A 22,102-nucleotide genomic window follows, 5' to 3' on the forward strand; every position below is an offset into this window, starting at 1 on the left:
AATGGAGTGTACTCTGCTGTCCCTTCCCCACTGAATAACGTCCTGCCATCCTCAGCCTCATAGTGGAAGCCACGTGCCTGTCTGTGGTGCCCCCTGACACTTGGTTTCTTTGCTTAAATCTTCATGCCTGCTTCCTTGGTTGGGTCTCAGAAACCCTTCCTACTCTCATCTCTAAATCCTAAGAGTGATGCTTAGCCTCTGGAGGCTTGCATTCCAAATCTAATGAAGCAGTGACAACAAAAGTACTTTCCATCCCCAGCTCTAACCTCCAGTGTATTATTCTGACTTGAAGCAACAGAAACCCAATCCAACGCCCTTAAATGCTAAAGAGAGGTTATTATCTCCTGGGCTCCTGTAAGAGGTTCTAGTGGTGTCTCAGTGATAGGTAGAAATAGCAACCCCAACCTCTTTTTCAGTCCCTCATCTCAGCTCCTGTCTGCATTCACTTCATTGTTCTCTCTGCTCTGCAAGCCAGCCTCTGCTTCCCAGGCCCACACAGCAGGAAGCATGGTCAAGCTTTGCACTTTATGATCCAGCTTGAGTCAAGTGCCCACTCCTGGTGCAATCAACTTGACCAACAGGATGGAAAGCTTCAGTTAATCAGGTAGGGGTTAGGCATATGCCTGGTGTAACCATGGCAACTATGGATGGGAAAGGATGAGTGTGCCCTAGAACAAGGTGCCAGCCAGTACCACTGCATCCACTGCTGCCACTCGTGTCCTGGGGAGGGTACTTTGGTGCCTCTGTGCACTAGCTTTGTGGCGCTGGTCTTGTCGAACATCTTGTGTCCTGATTCAAAGCCATCAGATCATCATCTATCTGCCTCTCACAGTCGTGCTTTCCTACAGGCTCCTCCATCCCTGAGCTGTCACGTCCTCCAGGGCCCCATCATTTGAAACACCATTTCTTTTAACCTTGGGGCCAAGGTCTCTGCATGCTTCAGCCTCTAGGGTTAGTTCATGTCAAACGCTGGCTGGTAATTTTTTTTAAACCTCCTGCATGGCAGTGAGGTCTCTTGGTGCTTTTCACATTAGCACAGTGCTTCTGTTGTACTGCAAGCCACCAAGATTTTCCCTCCTCCCAGGAAAAGAAAAGAAGAGAGTACAAAGTAAAGCTAGACTCTTCTCTCCCAGAGATTCCTGGGCATTGAGCAGGTTGGGACCTGAAGACAATCCCATCGGGGCACCGTTGTCCCCAAGTGCAGCTAATTCTGAACTGAATTCTCCCCTGTGGGCCAGATAGCAAATTAATGATCCACCCATACCTTGCATTTCTCATTGTCTCATCTAATAAATGTTCCAGATCTGAAACTGTCTGAAACCCTAACCCTAATCCAATTAAACCCTGCTACAGCAACTAGACTTGAGAAAGACAAAAAGGTGGAGAGGTTAATAGCAGACAGACCTCCACTGACAAGCTAAATTAGCCTTGCCCACCTCGGGAGAAATGTTAAAAGTAGATTACTGCGACTGCCGGTGGTGATTAACATTTGCTCAAAATTCTAAGTAGCTGCTTTTATTTTTTTCTTTCCAAGTTAAATGTTAAGCTGCAGAAAGAGGAACAGGAGCGACAGGGAGAAGAGCTAAGCAGCAAACAGAAGGACCCACCTGCTGGTTGGATGTCTTCTACCCAAAGTCACTGAGGCCAGGAACACCGAGGAACCATCTCCCACTCATCCTTGTTTTCTTCTCAGGGAGGAAAGATGGAAATTTGAAGAGCATCCTTAAAGAGGAGCTGGGTACCAGAGTGAGACGGGAGGAAGGGAGGCAGCTGCGACATCTGAGCTTGGAGACGAAGGTCAGGAGCTTCTTGCAGGCCTTCTGGGTTTATACGCCTATGAACTGGCCAGTGGGTGGGTTTGTTCTGACACCACAGCAGCTAAGGCTGAAAAAGCAGCATCACTACCCAAGGTACCTAGGCCTGTGGTGCAGCCAGGTGATATTCTCGGTGCAGATAAATACTGGGATTTTCCTGGACTTCCTGCATGTAAAAGCCTCATGTTGGAGACCGTTGAAGCTGAATACACATGCAAGGCTGTGGTGTGGCGTGGCCTGAGCCTGATTGAACTGAAAATGAGGAGATACCTCAGGGGGCAAGGTGGGCCACAGCTGAGGCCACCTAGAGGCTTCCTGGATAGTTTTCCTTAATTAGCATCTTCTGTTGCTCTGAGGGGTCCTTGAACCCCTCCCAGATCCTGCTGCGGTTTCCTCCATTGTCCACTCAACTCCTTGCTTGTTCTGATTATATATGGGCTGGCCAGGGTCAGGCAGCTGGCTGGTAGCAGAGTTACAAGCTTTGCTGAGGATTTCAGTCCCCTGATGCCCTAAAGATCATGCTGCTTGTCTTATTCCTTTGGGCCTTTGCCGTGCACGCATCTGGGGGATTGGGGATCTAGGCACAGACCCCAAAAGCCTCATTCCTCACTCCTAGTGCGCACTGTTGGTGAGACCTCAGTGTGAAAAGAAATTCAGTCCTCCAACAAATCGTGAGGAACAGCATTAGCACACAAAGACACTAAAGATCTACGATGAGACAAACAACAATGTGACACAGACCCTACCTTTCAGGAGCCCATAATACAGGAAAGAGGGCTGGAGATTTAGCTCAGTGGCATAAGCGCCTGCCTTGCAAGCTCTCGGTCGTGAGTTCTATCCCTAGTAAGGAAAAAAAAATACAGCATGGAGAAGGCTTGTATAAACAGTTAAAAACATACCAAGAAACAATAACACAGTGTTGTTTAAAGGTGATGCAGTCGGCTGGGCATAGTGGTACATGCCTATAATTCAAGGATTTGAGGAGGCTGAGGCAGGAGGATTGAAAGTTTGAGCTCAGCCTGGGCAGTTTAGTGGCTTAACAAGACCCCATCTCAGAAAAGAAATGAAAAGAAAAGAAGAAAGAAAAGTCATATGGTCTCAGAAACATTCATTGGTAAAGCTGCCATGGAATCTTTAATGGCAATTCCTCAGAAAGTTAAATATAGAATTATCACATAACCCAGAAATTCCATTTCTGGTACACATCCAGTTCCTGAAAACAGAAACTCAAATGCATGTGACCACACCTATGTCCACATGGGCATGTTAGAGATTTTTGACCAGGGTTATTCCTGGTTGGAGTCTGGCTTCAGTAAACTTGGTCAGACCACAGCTGGGTGAATGAGTTGGAGGACAGCGAGGAAAGACTAGAACTTGGACCGTGGGTCGTTAAGGAAGGGCCCAGGTAAGATTTCTAGCAAGCTCTTCTCTGGGCTTGAAATGGCTCCTTTGGCATTTAAGTTTGGAAAAATATCCAAAACATCAAAAAGACTTCTTTGGATTGTTTTGTTGTTGTTGTTGTTTTATAAACAGGGTCTCAGTATGTGTCCCAGCGAGCCTTGAATTCAGCGGTCCTTCTGCTTCCATGTTCCGAATGCTAGGATTCCATAAGCACACAGGAGCCACCTCACGAGATTTTTATTTTTTTGGACAAAGTCCCATTAAATTGCCCAAGCTGATCCAGGGATATAGCTCAGCAGCACAGCGCCTGTCCCGCAAGTGTGAGGTCCTGAGGTTCAATTCCTGATACAAAAGAAAAAAAAAGTATGGTCAAATTGCCCAAGCTGGTCTCATATTTACCATCCTCCAGCTTTGGCCTCCTGAGCTGATGGGATTCCAGTCCTCTACTACATTAGGCGGCCCAAAGAGACTTTAAGCATAAAGAAGACACAATCTGTCTTAATCTGCTTTATGTTAACATTGCACTAGCTCTCACCTATTGAGGTCCCACTGCCTCAAGACCACCACTCCGAAGCCCATGCTTCTAGCACATGAACATTTGGGAAACACAACACATCCTAACCCTGGCATCTCTTACTGAGGACAAATGCTGACAACCATATGCTTTCTCCTCTCTCACAAATTTTGACTAATCCCACTCTGAATGCAGCCTCCACGCATCCACCTACCTGTGCTCTCCACATCCTCAGCCCTAGGGGTAGGGGTGGGGGTATATTGGGGTGGTTTGCACCAGATCTTGAGAGCTACTTAGGAATTTTGTAAGAACTATGGGCAGAGGCCCCACTGGGGACTATTTATACAATGGACGTCAGCCCACGCTAGGAATGAAGGCTTTTGTTTCTGGAAACCCCATTGGCCTGCACATCACAGGTATTAAATGTGTAAGGGCTTTATTTGGGAAAGTGCTGGTGGGAAGGAAGGCAAAAAAGGTAGAAAAGAGTGCCAGAGAGCTAGGAAATGACAGTGGGAGAGGAGGTGCCCCAGTCTGGCCAAAGAAGGCTCAGCAATGCCGAGAGCCAGCCTGTCTTAGATTCTTGCAATGCTCCGTTACTTAGTTACTTACAGGGAGCAGTCTGCAGGAAGCACAGGCTCAGTAGGCATTTTGACAGTGGATCACTGAGCTCAGCAACCAGGGCCCTTGTTCATTTATGCTCCCTGGAGGTAGTGGTCCTTAAGGTACATTCTTGTTACCATCACCGTCCACCCCTTGCAGCACACACATCTTCTCTGAGCAGGAAGCAGCGCTCCCGGATTCCCCTGGACCTTTCTTCTGGGCACTGTGTGCCTCTAGTGGGATGCTTTCTTCCAAGCCTCCATCACTGCAGTTGATCTTGGATCTACAACTCAAGCATCTCCAGCTTTCCTCTGCTCCTGGCTATCAGGTCAGCAGGTATTGGTAGCTTACCTGGTATGGCTGCCATTCTTCATAGGTCTAAGTCCGTGAGAAACAGCCAAGCAGAGCAGTGTACACTGGTAACCCCAGCTCCTCTAAGGCTGATGGATTCCAGCCTGAGCAACATAATGAGACCACAATCAAAAAACCAATTAAAAAAAAGAAGAACCAGGCGTGGTGGCACATTCCTGTAATTCCAGCACTCAGGAGGCTGAGGTAGGAGGATCATTGCAAGTTTGAGATCATTCTGGGCTACAAGTGAGCCCAAGGCCAGCCTGAATCACATAGCAAGACCCTGTCTCAAAAAGACAGAAGAACATAAAGGAGGAGGAGGAGAAGGAGGAGGAGGAGGAAGAGGAGGAGGAGGAGGAGGAGGAGAAGACGATGGAGGCAGGGCTGATGGCATGCACCTGTAATCCCACTACTCTGTGAGACTGCAGTGGGAAGATATATGGAGAGTTCAAACCCAGCCTGAACAACCTAGCAACTTAACAAGACCCTGTCTCAAAAGGACTGGGGATATAGCTCAGGGCAAAGGCCTTGAGTCCAACCCCCAACACCACAAACAAAATAAAACAGAAAACATTAAATCAATTTGGGGTAGCTACACATGTCCATTCCCAGTTACAGTGAGGCCGAGAGAATACCAGGAGAACACGCCAGTGAACCCCTTGGTTACCCACTGCCCTCACTGGAGGGAAGCAACCTGACTCCTGCTAGTCAGTAACGCCTGCCAACACAGCTCTGCTGTCCACATGCTGGTTCTGTGTTCAAGGAGTCCTATGCGTAAGTGTCCTGGTGGTAGCTTTAACGGGATGCAGCTTTAACCTGGTGATGTGGCGAACCCTCTTTTGGGACCAGAACTGCACAGCAAGCAGTACAGAATCGCCCAGTGTGTCCTTTAGAGTGGTGATTAGCAAAGTGACTTCTGTGTCTCCCTTTTTTACAGACTCGTGCATCTTTCCTCCTGGGGACACAGCGCCACCCATATACACTGAAGGATGACACCTCATCTTCTCATGGTGCTGCCTCTGAGCTGATATCTCAGCTACTCCCTTAGAAGGACACTCCAGAGCTCCATGAGGCATCTGTCCCAGGGCAGTGCAGAATGTGACACGATTAGTGAATCCCATGTCACGGTGACAAACTGTGGTCCTTCCTTTCTTGGACGCCATGCTGGGGCTGTGGGTCGGGCATTCTGTAAGCCCTCAGATAGTGGTGCTGGCAGAGGGGCTATGGTCAGGTACAGCAAATCCATCCCCAGGACAAGTGTAGACCCCCATGAGGACAAGCCATGGCCCTCAGTGATATATCAGTAACAGTTCTGTCACTGACAGAGGTGTCTGTGGCTAGCCTGGCCTCAGCAAGTCAAAGTCCACTCTAGGACCCAAGTGCAGCCTCCACCTGTGCCAGCCTCCCATGCTGTTCATGTGCCTGTTGCTGCATTTCCAGCATGGACAGCGACAGTGACCATCGCTGACCCAGTCATCTCACGTGTCCCTCACCCCTCACTGGTCAGTATGTCCTGGGGACAGAAAGGTGTGTAACAAAAGCCCTGACACTTAGTGCACACTTACACATGCACAGGCCACCACCCCAAAGTCCCTGAGCCAGTGCCCAGGACTTGCATAAATTCTCACCTCGGGCCACTTTCCTTCCATTGTACAGCGGCCAACAGGGCACTCTGTTCATTGAAACTTCCCGCCCTCACTGTCTTCACAGAGCACTCTGAAGTGGCTGCCATTCATTTCTGCTTTGCTCCCACGTAGCAAACTAACCCATTCAAAAATTGAAGTTGTGATTTTTCATAAGCTCTGCATTGCGTTGCTTCCCAGCACTGACACCCGAAGTGCCAGAGGCGGCTAGAATTTACAGCCCACGGAGCAGAGCAATTGCACCAGGACATGGGCTTGCAGAAGCACCCTGCCCCTCTGGGACTTGCTCAAAACTAGCTATACTCAGTGTTCCCCAGCCTTGAACCACAGCCATCCTCTTTGGTGTGCCAAGCCCAAAGAGGCTGCCAGGGCTGGGCTCCCTTCACTGGGCAGAGGATGCAGGATACACAGCGTGTTCTTTGCTTTGGTGGCCCCTGACCACTGGAGCCCTGAGAACCTCACTGGAGAGCAAGGGACTTTCTCCCCACCCCCACCCCCTGGGGTGCACATGTCTCAGACAGGCTTCCAGCATTCTGGCCCCTCTTCTAGTCCTGACCAGGCTTCAGGGTGGCATCAACCTAATGACACAATACAGAGCTTTAGGGACTGTTTTATGATGGAGGCCAGAGACAAAACCATGAATGACTCTTGCTGTCCACCCCCACAGGAATGCAAACTGCTTCTGGCCCTCTTTTTTAGTTAGGATGGAGAACACACTTACCGAGTAAACAGCCGAACACCATGCACCCTGAAGCTCCAGAACCAAGACATCATGCTCAATTGAGGAGTGGAAATCAAGGCATGGCCTCATCTGTGGTTGTCTCTGTTCATCCTCCAGTGCCTGGTCAGCTTTGGCAGGGCCCAGGCGGACAAACTAAGTGGACCATCGCTGCGACATCTTGTGATGCAAGTTCTTATCAGCCCCCAAAAGGACGAGATACTGCTGTGCTGTTTTGTTTTTACTTTCTACTCCTGGGAGGGAGGGGATCAGTTTTTCAGTCTGTGTTCTGTTGCTATAATTAAATCCTACAGAATAGGTAATTTATAAAGAAGAGAAGGTTAGCTGGGGATGTAGCTCAGTGACATGCCTTTCTGCCTTCACAAATGCAAGTTCATGAGTTCAATCCCTGGTACCAAAAAATTTTTTAAAATAGAAGGTTAATAGCTCATAGTTAAGTGTGTGCTTAGCATGCACAAGGCCCTGGGTCCTATGCCCTGTACCAAAACAACCCCAAAACAAAAGGGAAATAAAAGAGAAGGGAGGGAAAGGAGGGGAAAGGGAAGAGAAAAGTTTTCTGTCCCATGGTTCTGGGAGCTGGGAAGCCCAGGGGCAGAGAGCAGCCAGGGCCCTTGGTGTTGCCTCATAACGTGGCACAGGGTTGTTATGGTTTTTATCTGGTTGTCCACCCAAAACCTCATTCACTCATAAGTGGAGACTGGGGAGGTGGCTGGATACTTCCCAGTGGGTTGGTCTACCTGTGGGTTGTGGCCACACGTGGTCTTGGGAAGTGAGGTGTGGTCAGGAAGCTGTGTCGCTAGGGGCCGGCCCTGAAAGGTCTGTCTCCTCCTCCTCCCTTCTCTCTCACTGCCTCCTGCCGCCATGCCATGGACTGCTCTTCCTCTGCCATGCACCCTGCCTTGGAGTCAGCCGATTACAGACGGAAACTGCTACAAACTGTGAGTCCAAATAGGCCTCCCCAACTCCAGGTTTTGGGCACTGTGTATTGCACCTCAGTGAGGAGAAAGCAACCAAGACAAACGCAGAAAGGCGGGTGGCTTCTTACATCCCGGCCGTTTCTTCTCCCTTCCTTTTTATACAATCCCTTAACTTGCTCAAAACCAGTTTCCAGCTCTGATGTCAGAGTCCCACAAGGTGCCTCTGGCCCAGACTCCCGGGATGAGAGCACAGTGGCCTGGTTGTCAGTCTGGCATTTCCTACTGAGCTTCTGCTGTATACACACAGCAGCTTCTGGGAGCAGAGGCTGTGACCCCGCCTGCTGTCCCCAACTCTGCTCCACCAAAGAGCCGGGTCTAAATTATTCAGCAAGAGTGAATGGTCTATTTGGGGTAATTCTCATCACACCTCATGGTGACTGCTTCCATTTTTTAAAATAGCCTCAAGTGTGACTATTAATCAGGATGCTATTAAAATATTACATGTCAGGATAACATTCATTTCTATCCCACAAATACTGTCACCAGCCCTGAATTCCTTAACAATGGGGCATTTGCAGGCTGTCCCTGTTCCAGAAGGTTCTGTCTGGCTCCTCCCAAGCTCTTCCCCCTGCAGGGGTCACCATGCCTCTGACCTCAGTATTGGCTCCTCTGTGGTTGGCTTCTTCTACTTGAGTATTTTTTTCTCCCGGTACTGGGGATTGAATCCAAGACCTTCACTGAGCTACATCTCCAGATCTTTTTTAAGTCACTAAATTGTCCAGGCGAGATTTAAATTTAAAACCTTCCTACCTCAGCCTCCCAGAGTGCTGATATAATAGGCGTGCATCACTGCAACCAACTGTGCTCTCGTCTCTTAACAGTATTCTTCAACTGTGAGACAAACTCTTTAATGATTATCTTCCCTGAGGCATTATAAACTTCACAAGGCAAAAAAGGGGCACATTCCATCCTGCACTTCAGCTTTCCTTTGTATTTTAGCCTGGAATAAGAATGTGATGCCTGGAGATATGGCAGCCATCTTCTGATAATGAGGACAAAAGCAAATGAAGGAGCAAGAAGGGGCTTCGGTCTTAGACAATGCCTTGGGCTGCCTGCCTTCAAACTGGTCTGCACAAAGAGAAGAAATCAGAAACTGACGCGGAGTAGAGCAGAGATGAAAGGCAGAGGAAGTCCCCCACCTGTGGCTGGCTCCCTCCTGCCCTCACCCTGTCCTCAAGCATCGCTAGGTCTCTGGACCCCATCAGGAGCCACCTGCCCAAGTGAGTGCTTCTGGAGCCGTGTCACCACTGACCCCGCTGACCCGTCCAGGGAAGGTTATCAGTATCCTCGATGGGCTCTCACTGGTAAAGAACAGAGTCATCTCAGGGCAGCCGCAAGCCTGGGTTTGGGTGTGGGACCCTCCTGCAGAGCACCCACCCACCCGCGGTGTCAGGGCGTCCACGTTGCCAAGTCCCTCAGCGGCTGCTGCCAGGCTGGCTAAGTGGTGACACATGCGCACTTCTGTCCTAGGTGACCACGCGTGGAGGATCCTTGGCCCGCGCTTCCCTGCGCGGTCAGAACAGTCACGCGTTAGCTGAGGGTTGTCGCCACGGTAAGACTTCTGGAATTCAGGGCACTGGGCATAGCCCGGCAGCCCAAGGCTCCTCGGAGCTGGACAGAGGCGGTGACACCTTCTGAGCCGCGTGCGACCCAGGCCCTGCTCCACCCCAGCGGCCCAGATGCTGGCTGGGCCCGGCCACATGCAAACCCAGGACACAGATTTCCCGAAGAAGCAGCAGCAGCCCAGCAGGGACCATGCAGTCCCTGTCACCAGGAGTCCCCCGGACCATTGTTTAAGAAGGCGGGGACCCCCACTGCTCCCTCTGCCCCCTGCCCAGCACCCGGGCCCAGTGCCCCCAACACGCTGCCTTTCAGCCCCCAATTGTGAGGCTCTCCCTGGCGGCCTCGGCCTGTCCCATGCTCTTCAGCTGGGCTGTCTCCCCCGAACCCCGTCCTGCACAGCGCCCCAGGGGGCCCACTGGACCACATACCTAGCGGCCCCTAAGCCGCGGATGCCTGAGTCCCTTCTGGGAAATAGCATAACGCTCCTTTAAATCATCTCCAAAAGGCTTCTAATATCTAGCACAAGCCGGGCAGGACGCCACAGGCCTGCGGTCCCAGCCCTGAGGGAGGCTGAGGCAGGAGGTGTGGCTCAGCATAAAGGTCCTGGGTTCAATCCCCAGTTCCAACCACGAAAGATAAATCTGCCTTGCCACCCCAAGTTCTCCCACAAAGCTCAGCAGCGTATATGTTTGTTTGTTTATTTATTTATAAAAATAGGATTACTCTATGGATACACCTGCAGCTGATTTGTGTCGGAGACATCCCAGAGCTAGACTCCTGGAGAACTTGGTTCCTTTTTAATAGCTGCATAGTATTCCATTTCCTGATGTTTTGTTTAATCGGTGACCATCTGGGTAATTTTCAGTTCCTTCCAATCGTCATGTTCCAACAAACTCATCTTGGGGTTTCCTTTTTACATATTTATTTAGAGAAGGAAAATTTATTGCAGAAAAAGAATGGAGAAATGGGGAACGGGACCAGCTATGAGAGACAGGTGGGGCCCTCAGTGGGTTACAAGGAGCCCACCTCTCAAAGGAAGTTTTAAAGAGCAAAATCATGAGGTGGGTGTGACGCAGGTCAAAATTACAGTCATCCAGTAGGATCGCAAGTAGAGTGGCTTAGGTACCACTGATCTCACAGTAGCAAGGGTGACATCTTAACCTTGGTGGGTAATCTACAGTCGAGGCCTTGTCTTTAGTCTTAGCAGCCTTCCTTATGATCTTAGTCTTAGTAGGTAGGAGAGTGTCGATGTCGCTCCCGGCCGGCAGGAAAGACACACGACAAGGTCTGGCGGTGGTCAGGCTTTTCTTTATTCTCTCCTTATACAGTCTGCCCCGAAGCCTCTACCGGTCCGCTCTCCGCGGCTCCTTCCGTGCTTCAGTCTGCCCCGAAGCCTCTACCGGTCCGCTCCCCGCGGCTCCTTTTGTGCTTCTCTCTCTCTCGGGGGTGGAGGCACTGGCTATATATAGGATTAATAGCTAGGCAGACTACCCTGTGAGGCGGGAACTTAGTGGGGTGATAAGAAACAGGTGCCACACAGGCGGGCTCGATGAGAGGGGTAATCTAGCTCAGGCTTTTGTACTTTCCCACAGGCCTCGCAATCACCGCGTCTGATGACTTGACAGTGCCACGGCTCCCAACATCTCCCCCTATTTTATTTTAAATGATGGCTACGCGCATCGCAGCCCGTCCTGGATAGAGTGCAGAGGCCTATGCCCCGAACTGAGGCCCACCGTAGGCCCTTAGCGTAGACCCTGGTCGGCCGTCCCAGGGTCCACCAAGGCCCTGAGGCCCTCGTCCTTTTTTCTAGGGCCAGGAATGAACCGGACGGAACCTGGTTGCACATAGGCATGCACTCATTTCTCTCCACGAATCCCCTCGGAGAGAAATTTATCTAACAATCCAGCGGCTTTCGAGCGGAACGGGGTAGGGCCTGGCTTAGGTTGAGTCGTGCTGGGGAGGCACGCTCTTACCCGTCATTGACTCACCCACCCTGCTACATGTTGTTGTCTAGGGAGGAGAATGTGGGAAGCCTGTCACTTTTAAACGCGGTCGTAGGCCATGCGAGCGAGCCATGCGTATACAAGGGTAGCACATAGGGGAGCAAGCCGTTCCAGGCCCCCAAAAAGGGATTGTCCTGCAGTTCTTTTAGGGCTCATCTTGTTGTTGGGTCTGCGGTTGGCCTCTGGTGGAACAGGCCTGATCTTTAGTCGAGGGACTTGTCGCGTCAACCTCTCTGGGACCCACATTGGTTCTCGTCCCGATTCCTGCGGAAAGACACAAACCGCGCCTCGGCTTCCTCTTTTGTATCTCTGCCCTCCTTGACGGACCCTTCTCGGGAGCTTCCTCACTGTGCCTGTTCAAACACCTCGCGTACTTCTACAAGTTCTTGAGAGCTCCCCCCGTAACTACCCTCACTCTTTAGGCACGTGTGTATCATTTCCCACAATGGACGAGCAGAGACTGAAGCTCTACCCTCCCGCTCTGCTAGGGAAAGGTCTCTGCCCAACTTTTCCCAGGAGGGCAGGTTTACATGCCCTGTAGGCAGAAACCAGGGAGCAAAGCTGTCAATCTCTGCAAGGAAATTTTCTAAAGTCTTACGCCCCACCTTGAGGTCCTTGGACTTTAGGAGTCTCCGAAGGACCAACACCAAGGCTGTGTATCTTTACTTGGCATGTTTCCCATTTTTAATATATCTTCTGTTATTTTTACTTCTATGTTTATGTTTTACACTCTTTTATTACCTTAAGTTCTGGTGTTATGTTTCATACTCACCGCGTGAGGCCCAAGAAACCCGCCACTTACGCGTGAGGTTGAGAGGAGTCTACAAACCCTGTAGGTGCGCGCCACCCAGGGCCCAGGCTTATCCTCTACTCACCTGTCCTGCAGCTGCAGCACTGTGTAGGAGAATGCAGTCCACCGCCGCGTCTCGGGGTTGATCAATCCCCGTGCGGGCCACCAAATGTCGATGTCGCTCCCGGCCGGCAGGAAAGACACACGACAAGGTCTGGCGGTGGTCAGGCTTTTCTTTATTCTCTCCTTATACAGTCTGCCCCGAAGCCTCTACCGGTCCGCTCTCCGCGGCTCCTTCCGTGCTTCAGTCTGCCCCGAAGCCTCTACCGGTCCGCTCTCCGCGGCTCCTTCCGTGCTTCAGTCTCTCCCGAAGCCTCTACCGGTCCGCTCCCCGCGGCTCCTTTTGTGCTTCTCTCTCTCTCGGGGGTGGAGGCACTGGCTATATATAGGATTAATAGCTAGGCAGACTACCCTGTGAGGCGGGAACTTAGTGGGGTGATAAGAAACAGGTGCCACACAGGCGGGCTCGATGAGAGGGGTAATCTAGCTCAGGCTTTTGTACTTTCCCACAGGCCTCGCAATCACCGCGTCTGATGACTTGACAGTGCCACGGCTCCCAACAGGAGAGGACGTTTTAAATGAGTTACATGCACCCACAGGACTCCTATGCAATTCAACAGGAATTCACAAAATTGCAGTGTGAGAGGAAAGGTAAAAAATCTCCCTTCTCTCCTGGGTGTCCCCATCCTCCCTCCCAAGCATTCAGGATCCTCTAAGAGGTGATTAAGATCAGTCACCAGTTTCTTTTCTGTTTTTCTTTGCACTTTATTTTTTTTTTTTTTCAGAACTAGGGATTGAACCCTTCAAGGCCTTTGTCTTGAGCTGCACCCCTAGACCCTTCCCCCTTTTATTTTATTTATTTATTTATTTATTTATTTATTGAGACAAGATCTGGCTCTATAGTTCAGGCTGGCCTCAAACTGCCAGCAACCCTCCTGACTCAGCCTCCTGGGTGCTGAGATTACAGGCCTTCGCCACCATGCCCAGCTCCCTTCCTCTTTTTGAAATTCTTCATTTTGAGATAAAAGGTCTTGCTAAATTGCTCGATCTGGGCTTGAATTTGTGATCCTCCTGCCCAGGCCTCCCAGGTGCTAGGGATTACAAGGGTGAGCCACTCCACCTGGCAGTGTCACTAATGTCTTACCTCTCACCCGGTATTGCCACCATTGAGTGAATAACTGAGGACTAAATTTCTAAATTGATTCAAATTGTTGAGCCAGAGAGGGTAATTTTTAAGTTGATATTGCCAACGTGCTTTCAGAAAGGTTGCACTGAGTAATTAGTAATTAGTGGAATACTAATTGGAAATTAATAAATAGTCATTTACATTCCTCTCGGCAGTAAACAATGTTTATTTCCCTGCACCCTCACCCTGCACCCACCGGCTATTTTCAAACCAGTCGCACAGGCGGGGGGTGGAGGGGGGTCCGGCCTCTGACCCGGAGGGCCGGAGCTGTGACCAGGTCCCCAGCTCTGAGTGTCGGGAGCCCTCAACTGCTGAGCTGTTCACATTTCTCTGCCCGTGCCTTGGTTGACTTGTTTATGGTTTTCTTATTGATCTGTTCATTTTTCTAGATAACATCTGCAAATGTTGTCCCCGCCCACGCGCTGGCCATGAAAGGACATCGCTCAGCTGCCAGCTTCCGGGCCTGGCGTCACTCTCTTTTGCCTTTTCCACCGTGACAGTGAATTCCTGGAAACCAGGGACGGAGAAGCCCCGGTGGCCCCGGGGGCCCGCGCCGGGAACTTGGCCGCCCAACCCAGCCCCATCCCGGGCCCGAAGTGGCCGGCGGTCATTGTAGAAAATGTCATCTCCGCGCCTCCCGGAGTCGCGCCCTGCGATCCGCGCGGACGGGAACCACGCGCGCTTGCGCCCCGGTGACCTCGCGTGGCCTCTCCTGCGCGCGTTCCCCTGAACGCCCCCTGCACGCGCTTCCGCGCCGGCGCGGGTCTGCAAGGCAGTGAGCGAGACCTTCCGTTTCCAGGCCGTCTGCCAGCTTCCGGGCCAGGAAGGCCGGGCTGACGCTGCGCGCGAGGAGTTCTCCGGCTGCGCTCCAGGTGCCTGTGAAAAACACATTAAAATAGAGTTAAAATAGTACCACGACGCTCCTCTCGTTAGTTCCCAAATCTGTTTCGGTGTTTGTTTGAGCTCCTAATTGTGTTTTAGCACATACCAGAAAAGACCAAAGAGGACACAATGTGTATTCTTTGCCCCGGGGATTGAACTCAGGACCTCACCTTTGCCAAGCAGGCACTTCCACCACTGAGCTACACCCTGGCCTGTGATGAGCAACTTTAAAGGTAGCAGCTGTGCCTGGTGTGAAGGAGGAGCATGAAAAGGTCCAGACCGGTAAAGGTCCCTTTCCCACCGCGGGAGTGTGAATGCCGCCCTTGCTGTTGAGACAGTCACAGGCTTGTGTTTCTTGTTTCTTTTTGTTCCATCATCAGTTGACACACTCCTACCTTCTTCGTATTTTCATTTGGCTGGGCTGTTTTGTTTTGTTTTTAGACAGTCGCCCAAATGGTCCAGGATGGCCTAGAACTCACTGGGTAGCTCAGGCTGGCCTTGAAGTCAAGGGGATCCTCCTGCTTCAGCCTCCCAGTGCTGGGATTACAGATGTTTGCCATCACACCCTGCTTTTTCGGGTAGTTTTGAATGTCATATAAATAGATTAATGCTGTATTTTTTTTTTTTTTTTTTTTTTTCTTTTTGAGGTAGGGTCTCACTGTGCAGTTCAGGCTGGCCTTGAGCTCACTTTGTAGTCCAGACTAGTCTCAAACTTGAAGCAGTCCGAATGCTGGGATTACAGGTTTGTGCCACAGTACCCAGGTTGTGGTTTTTGTATTATGTTCTTTTCCTCAACATTAAATTTCTAGCTTCATCCATGTTTATTCTAGGCAATTCTGCTTTATTTGCTTTCTCAGTAATCTTCCAGGATATGACCATGCTACTTCTTTTGATCGCACATTCTACGGATGATGGGTGCACCAGCCAGCTCCCTAAAGCTGGGTGGTGTAAGCTTTTTTTAAAAAAAAACAGTTTTATTGAGATGTGCTATGGGTTGAATTTGGTTTGTCCATGAGGATTCATGTGCCAGAGGCCTGATTGCTGACTGAGAAGTGCTGGGCCTTTGAGAGGAAAGGTCCAGTGGTCAGGTCAGCCAGGTGCTGCTGAGGAGGGAACTAATGTAGCTCTCCAGGGAGCCCCGTGAGTTCTCACCGGAGTGGGTCCTTAGAAAGCCCCTTCCCCTGTGGCCATTTCTTTCTCTGCTTCTCCATCTTATACAACACCAGCCCGAGGCGCCCTCCACCCAAGACAAGGGGATGTTTAGTCTCTTAAACTGAAAGCAGATGGACCTTTTCTTTATAAAGTACTGGGTCTCAGGCATTTTGTTACAGACACAGAAATGGAATGAATTATAAGACATAATTCACACACCAGACAATTTAACCTTTCAATTTGCACAAATTAGTGGTTGTTAGTATATTCACCCAGTGAGCCTATACTACCACAGTTGATTTAGAATATTATAATTACAAAAAAATGCCCTTAGAAAGCACTGCTCAACCACTTCACCCACCCCCGCCCCAGTCCCAGGCAGTGACTGTAGATTGCCTGTTTTGGATGTTTCTATAAGTCCATCACCTAGCATATCTTCAAGGTTCATCTTCTTTTATTTTTGTATTGGGAATCAAACTCACGACCTTGCACTTGCCAGGCAGATGCTAATGCTGCTGAGCTATATCCACAGCCCGATTTGTCTATTTTGTAGCAGGTATCAGAGCTTTATTTTTATTGCCAAATAATATTCCATTTTATCAATATGCTACATTTTATCCATCCACTCATCATTTAATGGATATTGGGATTTTTCCTCCTTTTTGATGATTATGAACTTCTGCATTAATGTTCAGGGACAAGTTTTCTGGGGGTATATTTTCATTTCTCTTGGGGATATACCTAGAGTGGAATGGACGGCCAGATAATATGGTAACCTTACAATTTAACCATCTGAGGAACTGCCACGCTGTTTTCTAAGCAAGTTTCTAAAGAAGTAAAGAAGTTTTAAAAACTCATCAGTAGTAAATCATGCTTCCAGATTCCTCTACCTATTATCTATCTAATCGTCTATCTTTGTGGTATTAGGAATCAAACCCAGGGCCTCACACATGCTAGACAAGCACTCCACCACTGAGTCACAATTGCTCACTTCTTAATTAGGTTATATCTTTTTGTTATTGAATTACAAGAGTCCTTACATGGTCTAGATAAATTCCTTATCAGATATATGATTAACAAGCATTCCCTTCTATTCTTTTTTTTAATTTTTATTTTAAAGGGGATAAAATTAAACAGAACAAAATAGGACATAAGAAAGCAATGTAAGAGATATAAATTTCCAAGCTAGATGACCTGAGATCTTCACTTCTATCATATTGTCTCTTGTTTTCTTCTAAACAGTTGTCCATGTCTTCGCATACAGAGAATTCACACAAAACAGCATAGTATAAAACTGATCTGACGGGGCTGGGGATTTAGCTCAGCGGCATAAGTGCCTGCCTTGTAAGCAGGCAGTTGTGAGTTCGATCCCTGGTACCGATAAAAAGGAAAAGGACAAAAAAAAAAAAAAAAAACCACAAAAAAATAAATAATTAAAACTGATCTGAACAGAATGAGGAAGACATTTTAGGTCTTCAAAACCAGACAATAGGGAAGTCACCAATGGCTGTCATAGAGTCTCTCGTTCTCTTCAAAATAGCTGTCCATACTTTCATGCATATTGAAGTTCAACAAAACAAAACGGGGAGAAGGGGAGGGGGAGGAGTTGCTTGGCTTCCTGGCACTCCAGGTCCCAGCATGGCGCGGGTCCCAGGCCGCTGCAGCCTGCCACACTCACAGCCGCTCACAAGGGCAGGGGTGGGGGGGTTGCTTCAAGCTTTTTCTTTCTAATGAATTGACCATTTCACTGCGTAAGTTCCGAAATGGTCAACAGACCATAGAAAGACAACTCTTTAGGCTCCTGCTTGATGAAACCAACAGTGTCCGGAAGCTGCCAGCCTTGATTCAGGGCCAGATTCCCTTCTATTGTATGGGTTCTCTTCTCTTCTCTCTTTCCTTTTTAATTATTTCTGGTAGTTTTACTGTATATTCTTTTGGTTTTTTGTTTTGGTTTGTTTACTTTAAGGAGAATAAAATAAAACAGAACAAAGCAAATCAGAAGAATGCAAACAACACAGAACTTCAAAACAAGGCAACAGAAAGTCAGCAGTGGCTACCATAATGTCTCTTGTTTTCTTAGAAATAGGTGACCATACCTTCACACACAATAACATCAAATATTAAAAAATAGTATAAAACCAATCAAAAGAAGAAAGCATTACAGGACTTCAAAACCAGACAACAGGAAATGAACAATGGTTACTATAATGTCTCAAGTTCTTCAAAACAGTTGTCCATACTATCACACATACTAAAATCAAATAAAACACAACAGAATAGAACCATTCAAAACAAAGAATAAAAGCATTATAGGACTTCAAAGCAAGATGATAGGAAACCAGCAATGGCCACCATAATGTCTCATTGTCTTCAAAATAGCTGTTCATACCATCGCACATAATAAAATCAAACAAAACAAAACAGAATAAAGCCAATTAAACAAAAGAATAAAAGCATAATGCTTAATGAACATCTTAATGATCTTTAAAGCACAAAAATTTAAATTTTGATGATGCTTTTATTTCTACATTTTCTACTGTTCTACGTTTCTTATTCCTCAAACTTTTGGTATTTTATCTAAAAACATCTACTGCTTAATCCAAGATTGCACAGGATTTATAGCTGTTTTAGGAGTTTTTACAATTTTAGCTCTTCCATTTTGGTTCTGGTCCATTTTGAGTTAATTTTGTACATGATGTGGAGATGAGTCCAACACAAAACCTTTCTGCATGTGGATACCCAGTTCCCACCATGCCACTGGTTAAAACCCTAATGCCTTCCCCATCAAATTATCTTGACACACTATTAAAAATCAATTGACAAAAGACAGAAATCTAGAATGTTCAAGAACTTCTGCAAGGAAATGAAATTAAGAAAACAGCTCCATTTATAGTAGTATCAAAAGTAATAAATGTGTGGGAATAAATTAATAAAAAGTATAAAACATAATCTAGGAATTACAAAACATCATTGAAGGAGGTTAAAGAAGATGTACACTGATGGAAATAAATGTCAGGATTTCAGTCCCATCCCATTCATGTCTCTACCTTTACAACAGTACCACACTGCTTTGGTTACTGAAGTTCTGTGTTATGTTTAGAAATCAGGAATTGTGAGTCCTTGTAATTTTCAAATGAAGCAAAATAATTCAGACACAGAAACTTAAATATCTCATTTTCTTTTATATGAGAAACTCAATACATTAATAATTTTAAAAACAAAGTAAATAATAGATAACAGGAAACAGAAAGATAAGTCTTCTGCAAATGGGAAGGGGATGAGAATGGAAGGAGGTCAAAGGGATGAGAAATAAATCATTCGAAAGAAAAAAGCAGCAGTGATCTTCTCAGTGCACAGCCTAAGCATAGTTCTACTGTCTCTGATTCCACTGTTGCCCTTGAAACATCAGCTGTATTTCTTGTTACCTCTGCTTGAAGATAGCTTTTGTCTCTGGTTGCTTTTAATTGTCACTGTCTTGGTCTTCTGAGCTTCACTCTAAACTCCGCATAAACTTTTTTGTGTTGAACCACTTTGTGATTCATGGTTTTATCGCTTCCAGAAATCTGTTAGCCTTAGATTCCTGCTGCCAATATTCCTTCTTCTGATGATAGAAATTCAACTAAACATAAGTCGGACTTTTCCACTCTGTTGTTGTTTTGTTTGTTTTAATTTTTCCTTCTGGAAACTTTCAGACTTTTTTTTTATACCAAAGATTGAACTCACAGCTTTGCCTTTGCCAGACAAGTGCTGTGCCACTGAGCTAAATCCCCAGCCCTTTCAGATTTATCTTTAAGGTGATTAATTCTCTCTTCAGCTGTATCTATTCTGTTGGTGAACTCAGCCAATCAGCTTTTAATTTCAGTAGTGTGTTTCATTTCAAGAATTTCCATTTGGTTCTTTTTCTATTAAATGTGATCTTTATATTTGAAAAATAATAAATTTGATCTTTATTATGTCTATTTCTTTTCCTGTTCATATATTCAGGCTTAGCTTCTTCCTGTTTAACCATAGCAAGCACAGTTGTTCAGCTGTGCCTGACCGGTCTCCTTTCCCCCGGAATCCCAGTCTCCAAGTGTATCTCCGTGGGGTTTACCTGCTATTTCTTTGGTTCCCAATCATTGCTTTGTTCTCCTTTTGCATTGATTATCTTTGTGTGCTGCTGCAGTGCTTGAACTGTTGTTTACAGGAAGCAGTTGGATGAAGCTTCTTTTTCCAGGATGATTGGCCCTTCTCCTGCCTCAGAGGTACTAGCATCCCAGGAATGGCTTGAGGCTCCTAATCACCACGTCCACATAAACCCGCGTCCAATCCCTTTGAAGCCCAGTTCACTCTCATCCTGAAGCTGTGGCCACTGGAGTTTCTGATTCTGGTCATCACTCGAACTCTTTCCATGGGGGCATTTTCATTTTAAAAGACAAAGATGGGCACCGTAGCGTGTGCCTCTAATCCTGGCACTCTGGGAGGCCGAGTCAGGATGCCTACTTCCCGCAGGTCGCAGGATCGAACAGGGTGAGGCTGCAGGGAGGCCCTGAGACTGCAGCCAGGCAGAGGCCTCAGTTGTGAAGGCTGCTGATTAGGGAACTGGTCAGCCAGAGAACTGCAGAGATGTCGTGGCTTCTGCGTGGAGAAGGTAGCTCCGAAGCTAAAGGGATGTTCGGACCCTGAGGAAAGCCTAGGAAGGCACAAGCAAAACAAAACAAAAACAGAAAAACTAAAACAGGGTGCTCTGCAGAAAGCCTTGGAAACTGCTACCATTTTCTCCGTGAGCCGCCTTCGCCGGCTGCAGTGTCGCCCGTGGCCACTAGAGGAAAGCATTTACACATCCTCCAGGACACAGCTCCAGCTTCCTGCACCTTTTTTTTTGTGTGTGTGACAAGGTTTTGCCATGCAGTCAGGCTGGCTTTTGAACTCACTTTGTAGCTCCCAGTAACCTCCAATTCACAGTGATCCTTCCTGTCTCAGCCTCACAAGTGCTAGGATTACAGGTATGCACCTCCACGGCTTTGAGTGTAGCTTTTGTCTGGCAGATCAACTGATTTTTTAAAAATTACTCATTTTAAAGGGAATAAAGCAGAACACAACAGCAAGAACAATATTGGATTTCAAAAACAGGACAGAAGGGAGCCCTCTCCCCATGGTTGCTGTATTGCATACTGCTACTCTCTAATAAGGGCTCAGACTGCTGGCTTTAGGCCTGCAAAGTCCGTCAAACAATATGAGCATTAAGTTGTTGTTTTTCTTCACTTGCTGTCCTCTCAGCCTGTGCCCGGGGCTGGGCTCCCTCTTCCCTCCTGACCCGCCGCTTGGCTTCTTGGTTTTCCTCCCTGTTGTCATGGCTGCGCAGGCTCACGGGAGGGCGTGGCTTTTGCCTGCCAGATCAACTGAATTTATTAAGAAAGGATCAATTTAGGCTCCTGGTTTCTTAGCAGCAAAACTATGTGGCTACTTTGGGTTTTCTTTTAATTTTTATTAGTACGTGCTTGCAGCACATACGATTACGTTTTTCCTGGGGCTGCTTATAAAGTCTCTTAATTCTCCTGTGTTGCCTTACCCTCATCTGGTTTGTATTTATAAAAGCACAAGAAGCCACACCCGTTAAGTTTCCTAAACTCTGAGATAACCAGTGGTATAAAAATTCCAATCTCGGCAGCCATGCAGAAGCCGAGCAGGAAAAGAACCTAGAAGTGAGTCCGCCCTTCCCGGGAGCCAGCCGGTGCGGGACTGGGAGATAGTAAGCGCCCCCTCCCATCCCCGTGTAGGCAACCAGCTGACTCGGAGGAACTCAGGCTGGGGTGATACCAACTGAGGTATAAAAACAACTTAATGCCTGTATTAATTGACTGACTTTGCAGGCCTGGGGCTGGTAGTAGTCTGAAGATCTATTTAGAGGCTAACAGTATGCAGTACCGCAGACTTGATTTTTTACTGTCAGTATTATTATTTGTCCTCCACTGAGGATTTTTCTTTCTTTTTGAGGCAGGACCTCACTGTGTAGTTCAGGAGGGCTTCAAGCGCCTGAGAGGCTGAGGCCAGAGGATCACCTCTTCGAGGCCACCCTGGGCTATGTAATGAGCTTCCATCCCAAGAAAACAAAATAATACATTAAATTAAATTTTTAGAAAATGTCAGTAAGCCGCCTAACGAATAAAGAGCACCAAGTTTTCCGTTCTGTGATTGTAAAGGTACATGTGGAAATGGCAGTGTACTTTATGCCCATGGTGTAGGAATATGACTCATATTTAGTTCTAAGGTTAACACTTTAACAACTGGAAAAGACTCAGAGGATTTGGGCGAAAATATGGACTTCTTCATGCACTGCTGAAAACCCACCGCTGGCCCAAGTTGGCGGCAGTTAAAATGTTGGCCACGAGGTGGCGCTGTCGCCTCAGTGTGGCCCTTTTCCCAGTCCTAGCCCGAGCTGGCCAAA

The 22,102-nt window shown here is 47.8% G+C and overlaps 2 long non-coding RNA genes and 1 other non-coding gene across 3 annotated transcripts; 1 reads left to right on the forward strand and 2 right to left on the reverse strand.

Annotated features, from left to right (window-relative positions):
- Window positions 1-5,122: 5,122 nt before the first annotated feature.
- Window positions 5,123-14,553, forward strand: LOC111754477 (uncharacterized). The gene is made up of 5 exons (XR_002789155.2): window positions 5,123-8,000; window positions 8,979-9,259; window positions 9,510-9,591; window positions 12,968-13,106; window positions 14,031-14,553. It is a non-coding gene; the product is annotated as an uncharacterized LOC111754477 (long non-coding RNA).
- Window positions 10,891-13,029, reverse strand: LOC134472744 (uncharacterized). The gene is made up of 2 exons (XR_010042694.1): window positions 12,481-13,029; window positions 10,891-11,869 (listed from the first exon to the last, which is right to left on the reverse strand). It is a non-coding gene; the product is annotated as an uncharacterized LOC134472744 (long non-coding RNA).
- A 2,837-nt stretch (window positions 14,554-17,390) lies between the features above and the next one.
- Window positions 17,391-17,530, reverse strand: LOC111754568 (small nucleolar RNA SNORA2/SNORA34 family). Its single transcript, XR_002789243.1, has one exon. It is a non-coding gene; the product is annotated as a small nucleolar RNA SNORA2/SNORA34 family (small nucleolar RNA).
- Window positions 17,531-22,102: the final 4,572 nt, after the last annotated feature.

The sequence above is a fragment of the Cavia porcellus genome, unplaced genomic scaffold (genome assembly GCF_034190915.1).
Source record: "Cavia porcellus strain 051 isolate PalLab524CR breed Dunkin Hartley unplaced genomic scaffold, mCavPor4.1 scaffold_24, whole genome shotgun sequence".
NCBI classification, from domain to species: domain Eukaryota; kingdom Metazoa; phylum Chordata; class Mammalia; order Rodentia; family Caviidae; genus Cavia; species Cavia porcellus.